This window comes from Mirounga angustirostris, unplaced genomic scaffold (genome assembly GCF_029215605.1).
Source record: "Mirounga angustirostris isolate CCGP_5_RB_7025 unplaced genomic scaffold, mMirAng1.0.hap1 SCAF_5, whole genome shotgun sequence".
In the NCBI taxonomy this organism is placed as follows: domain Eukaryota; kingdom Metazoa; phylum Chordata; class Mammalia; order Carnivora; family Phocidae; genus Mirounga; species Mirounga angustirostris.
In genome coordinates, this window is record NW_026991713.1 from 113,146,728 (window position 1) to 113,160,284 (window position 13,557).

The window sequence follows — 13,557 nt, forward strand, 5'->3', positions numbered from 1 at the left end:
GCCAGAGGAGACCAGAAGGAGGTTCGACTTCTTCCGTTTATTCTTTCAGATAGGCCATGTCGGCAACCTTGGCAGGAGCAGTTAGAAAATACTTGCTGGTAGACCGCCACTTTCAAAGACAGGACAGCTGGAACCTTCTAACCTGCCCGCTGCAGAACAGTCTGTAAACCAGTTACATCTGGTCTCCTGTCTCATGGAAGAAAAATCTGTTTTTCCTTTTCAGTTGAATGTTCTCAGTCTTCAAATGTGTGCCTTTTGTTCATTCTAATTCGCCTACATCTGCATAAAACAAAAGTTCATTTTCAGAGCAGTGTGGAGGGGGACTGTGCACAATCCCAGTTATTGTATAGAAAAGCTGTGTGCCTAACTTTTTATTCAGCGAGAAAATAATATATCCAAGATGTTAACGTGGGTGTTTTCTGTAGCTCATACTGGTGATGTCTTGTCTCTCAAGAAACAATGGGCGTTTATTTGGAATTGCTTAGATTTAGTTACACTACTTTTTATTTCAAATGGCTCCCCAAATGGCTCTTAAGTGGGTGAAAAAATGAGTTAATTTCTTGAATATTTTAAATAGTTCTCATAGGTTCTAATCTTACCTACAGTGGAGACATTTGGAAGTTTATAATGTTAACATTATTTCATCAAGCTAATATGAAATGAGGAACATTAAATATTTTGGTGTATGTCATGACACAAATAATTCCAATCCTGAGCTAATTTTTGCATACATTTTCTTTAAAAAGCACTTCTCTTCCAACACTACTGAATTGTACACCTAAAAATAATTAAAATGGTAAATTTTATGTGCATCTTACCACAATAAGACAAACTTCTAAATTTTCAAAATTTGGAGCATTTATTTAATAAAGAAGTACTTTCAATAAATGTTTATTTCCATTTGAGAGAACTTGTGGATTTGTTTTCATATATAGTCAGTGATTATGAAGGCTTAATTTAAAATAAACCCTTCAGATGTGAGATATATCTATTTACATTTGTTTTTATATATATTTGAACTCAGAGAAACATTTTACTTAAAAAATTTGGAATGTTCATAAATTTGCATGTCATCTTTGCACAGGGGGTCATGTTAATCTTCTGTGTATCATTCCAATTTTTAGTATATCTGCTGCTGAAGCAGGCACCAGATTTTTTTTTAACTCTAGAAAAGGTTACTTGGCATCAAAGAATGATAGAGCAACAAGAGATGAAAGAGTCACCATGAGGTTTTCAAATGACAATGCATTGTTCTACAAATGAGTAAGTTAAATTCTGTTAGGTCAAGAACCTGGAACTAGCATCCAAAGCCCTCTTCAAAGGAGAGCCACTGAAGACAGAATACCAAGCTGAGCCCTGAAAAGTCAAACATGCTTTAGAAAACTTGTTTCAAAAAGCAGTGGTTCCGGGACGCCTGGGTGGCTCAGTCTGTTAAGCAGCTGCCTTCGGCCCAGGTCATGATCCCAGGGTCCTGGGATCGAGTCCCACATCGGGCTCCTTGCCCAGATTTTAAATAAAATCTTTAAAAAAAAAAAAAAAAGCAGTGATTCTCCCACCCCCAAATCAAAACAAAACAAAAAAAGGGTTCCCTGGTCCACCTTACCTGTTTGCCACTCTCCAGAAGCAGCCACTTTCATTTTTTTCATCTCCCAATCCCTGCTACTTCTTGATTATTCATGGTTAAGCATTATCAGTTGTCACTATGGAAGATGAGGAGTGAACCCTCTTCATCACACATACACACACATACACTCCCACCTAACCTCTCCTCCTCTCAATTAGTGAAGACTTTTTGTTTTCTGAATATTTTTTTCTTATGGTCCCTTGGTTTTTTGTTTCTTTTTTTAAAATTAATTAATTAATTTGACAGAGAGAGACCAGCGAGAGAGGGAACACAAGCAGGGGGAGGGGGAGAGGGAGAAGCAGGCTTCCCGCCGAGCAGGGAGCCCGATGCGCGGCTCAATCCCAGGACCCTGGGATCATGACCTGAGCTGAAGGCAGACGCTTAATGACTGAGCCACCCAGGCCCCCTGTTTCTTTTTTAGTGGAGACAAACTTTTTTATTATTTCAAAACCTGAGAATATTAGTGGTAGCTCTTTAAAATGTTCCCTTCTCCCTTCATAGACCCACTTTCTATTTTTTTAATTGTTAATTTTTTTTTTAAGATTTTATTTATTTATTTGACAGAGAGAGAGAGAACACAAGTAGGCAGAGCGGCAGGCAGAGGGAGAGGGAGAAGCAGGCTCTCCACCGAGCAGGGAGCCAGACGTGGGGCTCGATCCCAGGACCCCAGGATCATGACCTGAGCCGAAGGCAGCCGTTTAACCGACTGAGCCACCCAGGTGCCCCTCTCCCTATTATTTTTAAAATTTGTTTTGTTTTGATCCTTTCACTTTAAAGGCTTTCCTCAAATGCCTGATGATCCTTGGTTGCCTGTACATATTTAAGATGGCGACACAAAGAAGCTGACTGGAAGCAATTAATTCATGTAAGTAAGATTTCTTGACTGACATTTCTGAAACTGCTTCCTTGGGTACCCTCAGTATCAGCTGTCAAATTTTTCACAGAAGAATCTTATCTTCTGGATGGGGAGCATAAGCCTGGCTGCCAGCATTCAGGTAGCCAAGTGAGGGGAAAAGGGCTGAAGTTTTAAATAATAATTATAAACTTTCATATTACTTTCTGTATCAGTCATGGTCCAAAGGGATTAAGTATAAATGGGTACAGACAACTTCAAAGAACACTCTAGGGCTAAGGGAGAGTACCCAAGAAAGACACAAACCTTGAAGGGGGCCCCTCCCCCATGTCTGGGATTCAGATCTCATTGGCGAAGGTGTGACTGCAGTCCAGTGGATGGTGAAGTTTTCTAGGGTTCCCAGGCAAGCAGGGAACCATGACTGGCACTGGGAAGAACCATATATCCCTGGGATACAAGAGGGGTGAGCCTAGCACACCCCTCCTCCAGAGGATAGGTGAGCAGGAAATGCCTCTCCATGAGGCTGAAGGGCAGGCAGGCTCACAGAGGGAATCAGGCCTTTGGAAGTCCATTCACCGGCCACCAGAGAGGCAGTCACATGGCCAGGGCTGCAAGCTCACTTAGAGACTGTGTATCCTGGAGCTAAGAGCCACTGGATGTCTCCACCCAAAACCACAACAAACACACCACTAACAACTGGATGGTATTAACAAGAAAAAGCAAACTAAAGCATGCCAGCTGAGAAAGGAGAAAAGGAAAAATGCTTGAAGGGTCCAGCTCAATCCTATAGTGTAGCCAATTGTATTAGTTTGCTAGGGCTGCCATAACCAAGTACCACAGCCTGACTGACTTAACAGAAATTTATGGTCTCACAACTGAGGAGGCTGAAGTCCAAAATCAGGGTGTTGGCAGAGTTGATTCCTTCTGAGGGCCAAGGGAAGGATCTATGCCAGACCTCTCCTTGGGTTGTAGATGACTGTGTTCTTCCTGTGTCTCCTCACACCATCTTCCCTCTGTGTCAAATTAGTCTTTATAAGGACCCCAGACATAGTGGATTAAGAGACACTCTGGTGACCTTTAACTTCATTACCTCTGAAAAGACCCCATTATCCAAGTAAGGTCATATTCTAAGGTGCTAGGGGTTTGGACTTTAACATAGGAATTGAAGGGGGGGCGCACAATTCAACCCCTAATAGCAACTAAGGGTGAATTTGGGGATGAGAGGCAATAAATTGATAATTGGCATGCTCCTTACTCCTCAGTAGGTCACCTTACCCTCAGCTCTTCCTGGTGTTTCCTAGTATAGAGACCCTCTGTTTTATCCCTTCTAAATAAACACACAGGCTTATGCAGGGATGTTGGAGAGGCAGTTGCCAAGCTGCGTAGTATTGAAGACCCCATCTGGGGATCAAATTTAAAGTCCTAAATACTTTCAACTAATCCTATATTCAGGCTCCTCCCGCTGGTACCTGATGTCATATTCATAACGTTTGGGAGTTCTATGGGGGGGATATTGGGTTGCTTCTTGGCATTCCCCACTGTTGGCTTAGGAGTCAGGTTTCTGGGGTCTGCTAAGTTTTGCTTTCCAGTTTCCAGAATGTTATTGCTGTCATCTCCATTTCCTGTGGCTTTATAAATTATTAAATAAACCTTTTATCTCAGAATAATTTTAGATTTACAAGGTTGTAAAGGTAATAGAGGGAATTTCCTTATACCCTCTACCCAGTTTCTCCTAATGTTAACATCTTACATCACCATTGCATCAAAACTAAGAAATTAACTGTTACGTTCCTTATTCACCAGGTTTTCCACTGGTTATCTTTTTGTTCCAGGATCCAATCTTAAGACACCACACTGCATTTAGTTGTCAAGTCTCCTTAGTCTCCTGTGATTTTTGACAGCTTGTCTTTCCTTGTTTTTCATGACCACGACACTTTGGAAGAGTACTGGTTAGCATTTTGTAGAATGATCCTCTAATTGGTTTGTCTGGTGTTCTTCTCACAATTAGACTGGGGTGAGGAGTTTTGGGGGAGAATAACAGTGGTGAAGTGCCCTCCTCACATATGAGGGATACAAAATATCTACATGTATCATTGGCAATCACTTGGTTAAGGTAAAAAGTTCAGCAGTGGCTCTCTTCTGTAAGGTAGAACCTGCCTGATGGTAAATGAGGCTGTTATAGAACTAGATTCAATGGAGGGGATGAAATTCTCCCCACCTTCTCCAATATAAAGGCCAGGTGGTGGTGCCTAACTAGCAGAAGACAGATGAATACAACTATCATACTGTGCAACAGGGCTGGCCTGGCAGCCGAGGGGACTGGACTCAAAGAGAATTATAGATATGACTAACAGAACACAGTATGTCTAGGGGCAACATATATGGGCAGTTTTTACCAGCAGGATATTGATGGAAGATGACAGGGAAGCTGAGGGTAGTTGCCCTAATAAAGTCACAACCCTTTCCCCAGTTAGCCAAGCCAGTTTTCCAACTCAGAACACACAATAAAGAGGTTGAGAACCCAGAAGGAAGGACCTGGCAGCAACACAAGCATGCACAAACTAAAACAATTGCCCATCTGGCCCCAAAAGGAATTAAGGTCATTTATTCAGAACTGTACAACAGAGAAAGGGGGATAGGGATACCTGAATATTTTGAGGGAGGGCTACTGGACACAGGTCGGGGTTGACACTGACACCCAGAAATCTGAAGCATCATCATGGCGGGAGGGGTGCATATAGAGGCACAGTAATAATAACAGAAGTGTTGGGCGGTGCCTGGATGGCTCAGTTGGTTAAGTGTCTGACTTAGGCTCAGGTCATGATCCCAGAGTCCTGGGATCGAGCCCTGCATCGGGCTCCCTGCTCAGTGGGGACCCTGCTTCTCCCTCTTCTGCTCCCCCTGCTTGTGCTCTCTCCCGTCAAGTAAATTAAAAAAATAAATAAATAACAGAAGTGTTGGCCAAGTTATAAATGTATATGTGCCCATATTATAACTGCATTATGCTAATGGGTTGGAAGAATATTGTTAAAATGTCTATGCTACAAAGCAATCTACAAATGTAATGCAATCCCTATCAAAATACCAACAGCATTTTTCAGAGCTAGAACAATCATAAAATTTGTATGGATCCACAAAAGACCTTGAATAGCCAAAGCAATCTTGAAAAAGAAAAATGAAACTGGATATATCACAATTCCAGACTTCAAATTATATTACAAAGCTGCAGCAACGATCAAAACAGTATGGCACTGGCACAAAAATAGACACACAGATCAATGAAACAGACTAGAAAACCCAGAAATAAATCCACAATTATATGGTCAATTAATCTTCAATAAAGGAGGAAAGAATATGCAATTGGAAAAAGACAGTCTCTTTAACAAACGGTGTTGGGAAAACTGGACAGCTACATGCAAAAGAATGAAACTGGACACTGTCTTTCACCACACAAAAATAAACTCAAAAATGGATTAAGGACCTAAATGTGAGACATGAAGTCATAAAAATCCTAGAAGAGAGCACAGTAATTTCTTTTGACATTGGCGATAACAACATCTTTCTAGTTAAGTCTCCTAAGGCAAGGGAAATAAAAGCAAAAATAAACTTTTGGCACTGCATCAAAATAAAAAGCTTCTACACAGGAAAGCAAACAGTCGACAAAACTAAAACACAATATACTGAATGGGAGAAGGTATTTGCAAATGACATATCTGATAAAAGGGTTAGCATCCAAAATACATAAAGAACTGATACAGGGCGCCTGGGTGGCTCAATTAAGTGTCTGACTCTTGTTTTTGGCTCAGGTCATGATCTCATCATCTTGAGATTGAGCGCTGCGTTGGGCTCCGTGCTCAGTGGGGGGTCTGCTTGAGATTCTTTCCCTCTGCCTCTCCCCCCACTTGCTCATTCTAAAAATAAATCTTAAAAAAAAAAAACCCTTAAAAACACTTAAAAACCAAATAATCCAATTTAAAAATGTACAGAAGACACTTCTCCAAAGACATCCAGATGGCCAACAGACATGAAAAGATGCTCAACATCACTCATCATCAGGGAAATACAAGTCAAAACCACAATGAGGGATCACCTCACACCTATCAGAATGGCTAATTAAGACACAAGAAAACAGGTATTGGTGAGGATGTGGAGAAAAAGGAATGCTCTTGCACTGTAGGTGAGAATGCAAACAGTATGGAGGTTCCTCAAAATGTTAAAAATAGTACTATCCTATGATCCAGTAATTGTACTGTACTTATCCCCAAATTACAAAAACATTAATTCAAAGGATACATGCACCCCTATGTTTATTGCAGCACTATTTACAATGGCCAAACTATGAAAACAGCCCGTGTCCAATGATAGATGAATGGATAAAGATACCGTGTGCATGTGTGTATATATGTATATAATAGAATATTACCTATCTATCCATAAAAAAGAATGAAAACTGATAAGAACAGATACTACACTTGATCTTAGCCAAAAGGCCAGGAAGCGATGAAATGTTGCCATTTGCAACATGGATGGATCTAGAGAGTATAATGCTAAGTGAAGTCAGAGAAAGACACATACAATATGATTTCACTCGTATGTGGAACTCAAGAACATTAACGAGACGAGGAAATACAAGAGTGAGAACAAACCAAGAAACAGACTCTTAACCATAGAGAACAAACTGCTGGTTACCAGAGGGGAGGTGAATGAAAGAGGTGATGGGGATTAAAGAGTACTTATCATGAGGAGCAGAGTAATGTATAGAATAGTTAAAAAAAAATGCATATGCTTTGCAGGCTCATCTCTTGGGTCATTTCCCTGTCTGCATGTGTAACTAGAATTGACATACTCAATAAGTGGCAGGACTCCCCACATGCAACTTTGGCCTGTGGGATACAGGCTATGCCAAAGGCAAACAGAAGCCTCTGAAACTGCTGTGCCCTCCCTTCCCACACCTACCAGCCAAATCAGTATATAATGTGCTCCCTTCAGATTACAGGAGGACCAAAAGCAGTTTACATTCACATGTAGCAGACAACATACACGTACAATTTTGCTCCAGGGCCATGTTAACTCTCCTGCCCTCTGTCCTAAGTTTGAAGTGATCTGGATTATCTGGTCATTCCACAGAACATCACATCGACACTGTTAAGCTTATTGAGCTGGATGAGACAGAAGTGGTTAGCACACTGGAGGCCCTGATAAGACAGACTGCATCAGTGTCCAGTTAGGAGATAACCTTATTAAGAATCTGTTTCCATTTAAATCTCTCCATGAAAGGGAAAAATGACAGAGGCTCATAGAGCACTCTTAAAAGATAATAACCAAATAACATACAAAAACAAGGAAAAAAGGCACAACTGGTCCACTGGATGAGGATAATGAAATGATCATTTTGAAACTTTCAAGTAAAGGAAAAGAATCAATCATTTATCCTGTTTTCCCTATACAAACTATACCACTGGGTAATCAAATAGATGAAGGCAAAGTTCTCAATCGCAACCAACAAGTGAAAGAATGACCAAATTAGAATATTGCCATTCTGGGGTGCCTGGGTGGCTCAGTCGTTAAGCGTCTGCCTTCGGCTCAGGTCATGGTCCCAGGGTCCTGGGATCGAGTCCCACATCAGGCTCCCTGCTCGGCAGGAAGTCTGCTTCTCCCTCTCCCACTCCCCCTGCTTGTGTTCCTGCTCTCGCTCTGTCAAATAAATAAAATCTTAAAAAAAAAAAAAAATGCCATTCTGTAACCCCTAATTAATTGATGGATAAAGGGACTGATCATCAATGGCAGCTTATAACCCAGTAAGAACTAGACATTATGTGCCACCTGATGGAAGAGTACCACACCACCTATGAAGTAATGCTGCCCCCCTCCCAACAAAAACAAAAATCTGAATCTGAAGTCTCTGGATCCAGAATAAATTCACAGGAAATACCAAGGACAGTTGTATCAAAGGAATGCAATCAGCAAAATTTGGGAATCTACACAACGAATAACCTCTTTTCCTCATAAACTAATTATTAGGGGGAAAAAAAATGGGAGGGAATACTACTGCAATATATGGATTTTAATTGGATCTGGATTCAAACAGTTTATAAACATTGAAATTTTGTTTAGGAAATTATTTTTTGTGTGTGATAATGGTATTTGTATGTTTTAAGGAGTATTTTAATATATATGCTGAAATATTTATGTATAAATACATATGATATCTGGGATTGCTTCAAAATAATAAGGGGAGGGGACACACAAGTGGGGTTATGGATGAAATAAGATGAAGATTAGCCATGAGCTGCTTAATTGTTGAAACTGAGTGATAGGTACTTGGATCTTCATTATTTACTATATGCTTTTATATGTGATTAAACATTTGGAATTTAAAAATATTATCCCTCTCCCCTACCCCCAACAAAAAGCCAAATCACCACTAGAATTCATGAATAGTCTTTTAGTTTTCTCCAGCTAGGCCTGAATGACCACTGAGGACCACTGAGTAAATATTGAAAAAACAAACACATCTTATACAGGTTAATGAAACAATCGGGCTCAGATCAACAGAACCATGTAGGGAGGCTACACTAAATAACATAGGTGAGACTGAGGATTCATTTCTGGCTCTTAATTTTTCAGTCTACATATTTAATACCCACTGTCCAAAGAGTATGCAATACATTAGGAAACAAAATATATACGAGTATAACATTTTAGTCACCATCTGCAAGACAAAAGGCCACTTAGTCCTATAAAATCAACCTAATACTTAATCAAATAAATTTTAAGAAAGTTATTACATTTCAAAAAATTTTTCCTCTTTATTTAAACATAAAACACATTTACAGCATGCAGGTTAACTTAAAACTTAAAAATTATATGGCGTCTTCCCAAACCAATTATCTTTGAGTGTATCTTCAAGCACTGAAAATAAACCAACATATTCCACAGGTATACGCAGATTCTTTTCTGTCACCTTATGTCAAATTGAAAGTTACGAACAGTAGCTTGCTTAAGTTAGGCAAATAATTTAATTGATCACCATGAATAAATATTACTCTTTTATTTCACTGAGTTTCTCTTCTGAACCATTTATCAATACCATTCAGAGGAACGTTAATATTCAGTCAAAAAAAAAAAGACACCGCTAATTGAAGTAAGCGTCAATGTTCTAGATGATCAGAAATTTTCATTTGTAAGAGTAAATGCTGTTTAATGACCTACCATAGCAAAAAGAGTTCACTGAAAACTAATTTATGAAATTCTTTGTACACTTTGTGAAAGTCTGAAATTATAAATAGAAAAGAACCACTTCGATATTTAAAAAACCCTAACATGGTGTATTCTGAACCACATGCTAGATACAATTGTTTGTTACACAGCACCAATACCCGTGATACATCTTACAAGAATGAAACTACCATAATGTTCAGATGAAAGAGAAAAAAAATTCTATTTCATTTAATACTGCCAAAGAAGCTTTCTTTTGAAAACAAAGTATCAGTGTCTATGTGAATGCAGTCCAATATTTCTCCATTTAGAAAACTATCACCAAAATTAGGCGATAGCACTTTTTTTTAGTTAACTGTATTACTTCAATCTTGCTGCACACCAAGTTTTCATCTCAATTTCTGGAGTGTTTCTTTTGACCAATCCGAAAAGCAACACAATCATTTTAAAGGTTGCAGACTACAACAGCAAGGACTTTTGACTGTTAAAAAAATAAATAAATAAATTTATCTTTTAAATCAAAACTATTATAAAAGTGGAAATTACAATAGTTAAATAGAAAAATAAGCCAATTATGATCTGAGTCTTCTATGGCTCCAAATTTAATACAAATATCTGTGTATAAAACTTTTTCAAAAAGTTAATTCTGCCAGCAAGATCCTAACACAGAATTTTCCAACTTTCTGTACTGACTGAATCACCTTAAATCGTCCTTCTCTGCAAATTTCTGCTAACATAGGTATAGTCACCCCACACACAGATGAAGCAAATATTGAAATCTCTCTCCCTATTACATTTAGAGCTTCCGAAAGTAATCTTTTGACGTCGTTTAATCAGCTGAGGAAAAAGTGGCAAAAACGGATACACTTAGTACGAATTACAAAATTATGGGCTATAGCCAATTAAAATTTCTTTGAGGATTATTAGTGACTTGCACTTTACTATTTCTAGACTAACTAAACAAGAAATAAATTACAGTATATGACTTAGTGTAGCAGGTTAAAAACACCTCAGGGATTTCAGACCAAAATTCACCTACAGATTTATAAGCTTACCGTTAAGTTCTTCCATACTTTTTCTCAATTTCCACTGGTTATAAATTTAGATCAACCAATACAGTAGTTAACAATATAAATGCTGTTTAATCCTGTAGAATCTTAATTCATTTCACTATATTAAGATGACAAATTAGTATCTGTCCAATTCTTGTATTAATTAGCAGGCTCACCAGAATGAAGCAGAGTGTTTTCATTCCATCACGCCATGTTGATTATAGAACTGGGAAGAGAAATAGAATTCCTTCTCCAAAACCTCTTTCTTAAACGGAGATTTGCTTTTGATATTTTAAGGTATTTCTCAACAGGCATTTCATGAAGAGAATTAAAGTAGCCGTGCTCAGTCTCAAATGCCTCGTTATGCAGTTTTAAGGTTTCAGTGCTCAAATAGTAGTTTTCAGAAGCAAACTTCAGACACAATACAAAATTTAACTCTGAAATCATTTCAAGGGATTTTAAAGTACAGTACTGACCTGATATATTTTGTGGGCATGTAGTGTTTTAAGTGGTGAAATTTATGACATTTAATCTAAATGTTCCATTTTCCCTAAAGTAAGGAAGACATTTTACTAAGAAAAGAAAAATAAGAAGCAGTAGCAGCTACGTAACTTAAACTGAGATTAAAAAACACAAACACACACAAAAAAAACCAAGTACAAAAAGCACAATCCTATATGGTACAGTTAGCTTGGCACAATGAAGACTAAATTTAAGACACGAAAGACAAACTGTGTAATAAATAGGACCACAGTTGTAAACTGTCATTTTTTCCCCTCCTAAGACGCCAAAATTGCACTCTAGTTGTGTTGGGAAGCAGCAGAGTTTACAAGAAGAGTGGGTAGGAAGCGGCTGTACAGGCCAGGTATAATTTATACATTAAAAAAAGGTTGTAATTCTACAATTCCCAGGGGGTAGAGGTTATAGTCAGTGAATGACTCTGCTTGATATTATGTCCTCTTCATTCTTCAATTATTTTCAACGCCTGAAAACAGATGAGAAAATACTTTTATTTATACAAAACAAGTTTGAAGTAATCATGAAAAGAATGAAACAAGTAAATACAACATACCAACATATTTAAAAACATTTTAGCCACTAGCTTAGACCACTTTCCCCCAAAGTAAAAAGATGGCACTATTAAATGATTTGATTCCTTTTCTTTTTATTTAGCTTCTAAGCAGTTTATGAACAGCACAATACTTAAAACGTCAACCCTTTGTTTTTATTCTCCCCAAGAGAGTTATAAGTACATGTAGGAATTAAATTTTTTGAAAAAAGTGAAATATGGTTAATAAAATAGAAGTCAGTAGACAGTGTCAGTGACAGTCTTAAGCCAAAGACCATGAACTAATAAGCAGTGTTATATTCATGGTAGCTGTAAAAAATAAAAAGTGGGGTGGAGAGAAGGATAGGTATAAACAAGAGATACATGCTATAGGAAAAGTAAGAGTGAAATCAACAATTCCAGCTGCTGTTACCTGGAAGCATCCTTGTATTAAACTACCTACTTGCCTATGTGTTTAGGAAAACTCAACTTGTCGAAAGTATTATGCAAGCCAGAAGACCAGCCATGTAAACCTGGGTTCTAAAAGAATCGGTATTATACATTATACAATTATACATTGTCATCTTTCCCAGAAATAAACCCAGTGTTTTGAAATGTTTTGCTTAATTAAAAAATTATTTAAAAATTTATCTACATATTATTTAATTTTTCAACAATTTATCACTTATGAGGCTGATATACTCCTCCATCATGGTTTAAGACTGACTGATCCAAGGCTTTAAAAAATAAAAACCACTATCCTTTGGACCAGCAATGAAACAATCCTGTTACCAATTATACTCCTATAGTTTTTATTTCAAGTCTTAAAAACCTAGTCTGGCTAGGTTAGCTATCTCCCTCATGTGCTAAACTGCTGTCATTACGCTGGGATCAGCATTCTACTTTCAAGCTAAAACTTAAGTTATATTTAACAAAGGCCTTGGTCTATCCTCTCTGCAAATGAGACAGGAGTTGAAAGTTTACACATGAATTCTAATGTGAGGACAATACCCAAAAGGAATAAACTTCTATCTGTATTTATATTTATGCTGTGAAAATCCCTTTGCCCACCTACACTTCCAGAAAAAGCAGCTTGCCTCTTACGGAACACCTGTTCTGTACTAGGTAACGACATTTTAGCTTGTATAATTCTCAAGAGTGACTTTCATTTCACTAACGAAGGGGCTCAAGTCATTACTCCAAATGGGGAAAAACAGATGCCATCTCTAACTGGCAGGAAAATGATCTACTGTATGTCTACAGATGTGACAGAGTATTAAACACATATTACTCTATTTGGTAGTCTTGTTAGAAATGCTTATACCCCATCTAATAAATGCTTTCATTATATAGGAAATAGAGGAACAAGCTATTACACATAGAAACACACACCCAGAGAAGGCATATGTGCAAGATAACTGGCCTAGTCTCTTCAATAAGTCAATGTCATTAAAAAGGGGAGATTTTTCTAGATTAAAAGAGACTTAGGAGGTCTAACTAAATGTAAACAGCAGTCGTGGATTATACCCTGGTTTAGATAAACCAGCTATAAAGGACTTGGGGGGAAAAACAATTAGAGAAATCTGAATGTGGATTGGTATTAGATAATATTAAAAATATTTTGTTAGGTGCAATAATGTTATTGTGGTTATAGAAAAAATGTTCTGTTTTATAAGTACATACATTAGCTTTAGACCATAAATACATAATTTATTTTCATGCTTAAGAAATTTAAAAAGAGTCAAAACAAAGAAATTAAATA

General features: G+C 37.8%; 1 protein-coding gene, 1 non-coding gene and 1 pseudogene across 3 annotated transcripts in view; all 3 read right to left on the minus strand.

The window, feature by feature from the left end:
- Positions 1 to 1,039: 1,039 nt before the first annotated feature.
- On the minus strand, positions 1,040 to 1,144 carry LOC123845089 (U6 spliceosomal RNA). Its single transcript, XR_006790934.1, has one exon. It is a non-coding gene; the product is annotated as a U6 spliceosomal RNA (small nuclear RNA).
- A 5,707-nt stretch (positions 1,145 to 6,851) lies between these two features.
- On the minus strand, positions 6,852 to 6,979 carry LOC123845184 (U2 spliceosomal RNA; annotated as a pseudogene).
- A 1,928-nt stretch (positions 6,980 to 8,907) lies between these two features.
- The window catches only part of KIF5B (kinesin family member 5B), a 47,609-nt gene continuing 42,959 nt past the window's right edge, over positions 8,908 to 13,557 (minus strand). For both annotated transcript variants that reach the window (XM_045874254.1, XM_045874255.3), the window contains one exon: positions 8,908 to 11,732. The gene's annotated coding sequence lies outside the window, so the exon portion shown is untranslated. The remainder of the gene's footprint in view (positions 11,733 to 13,557) is intronic.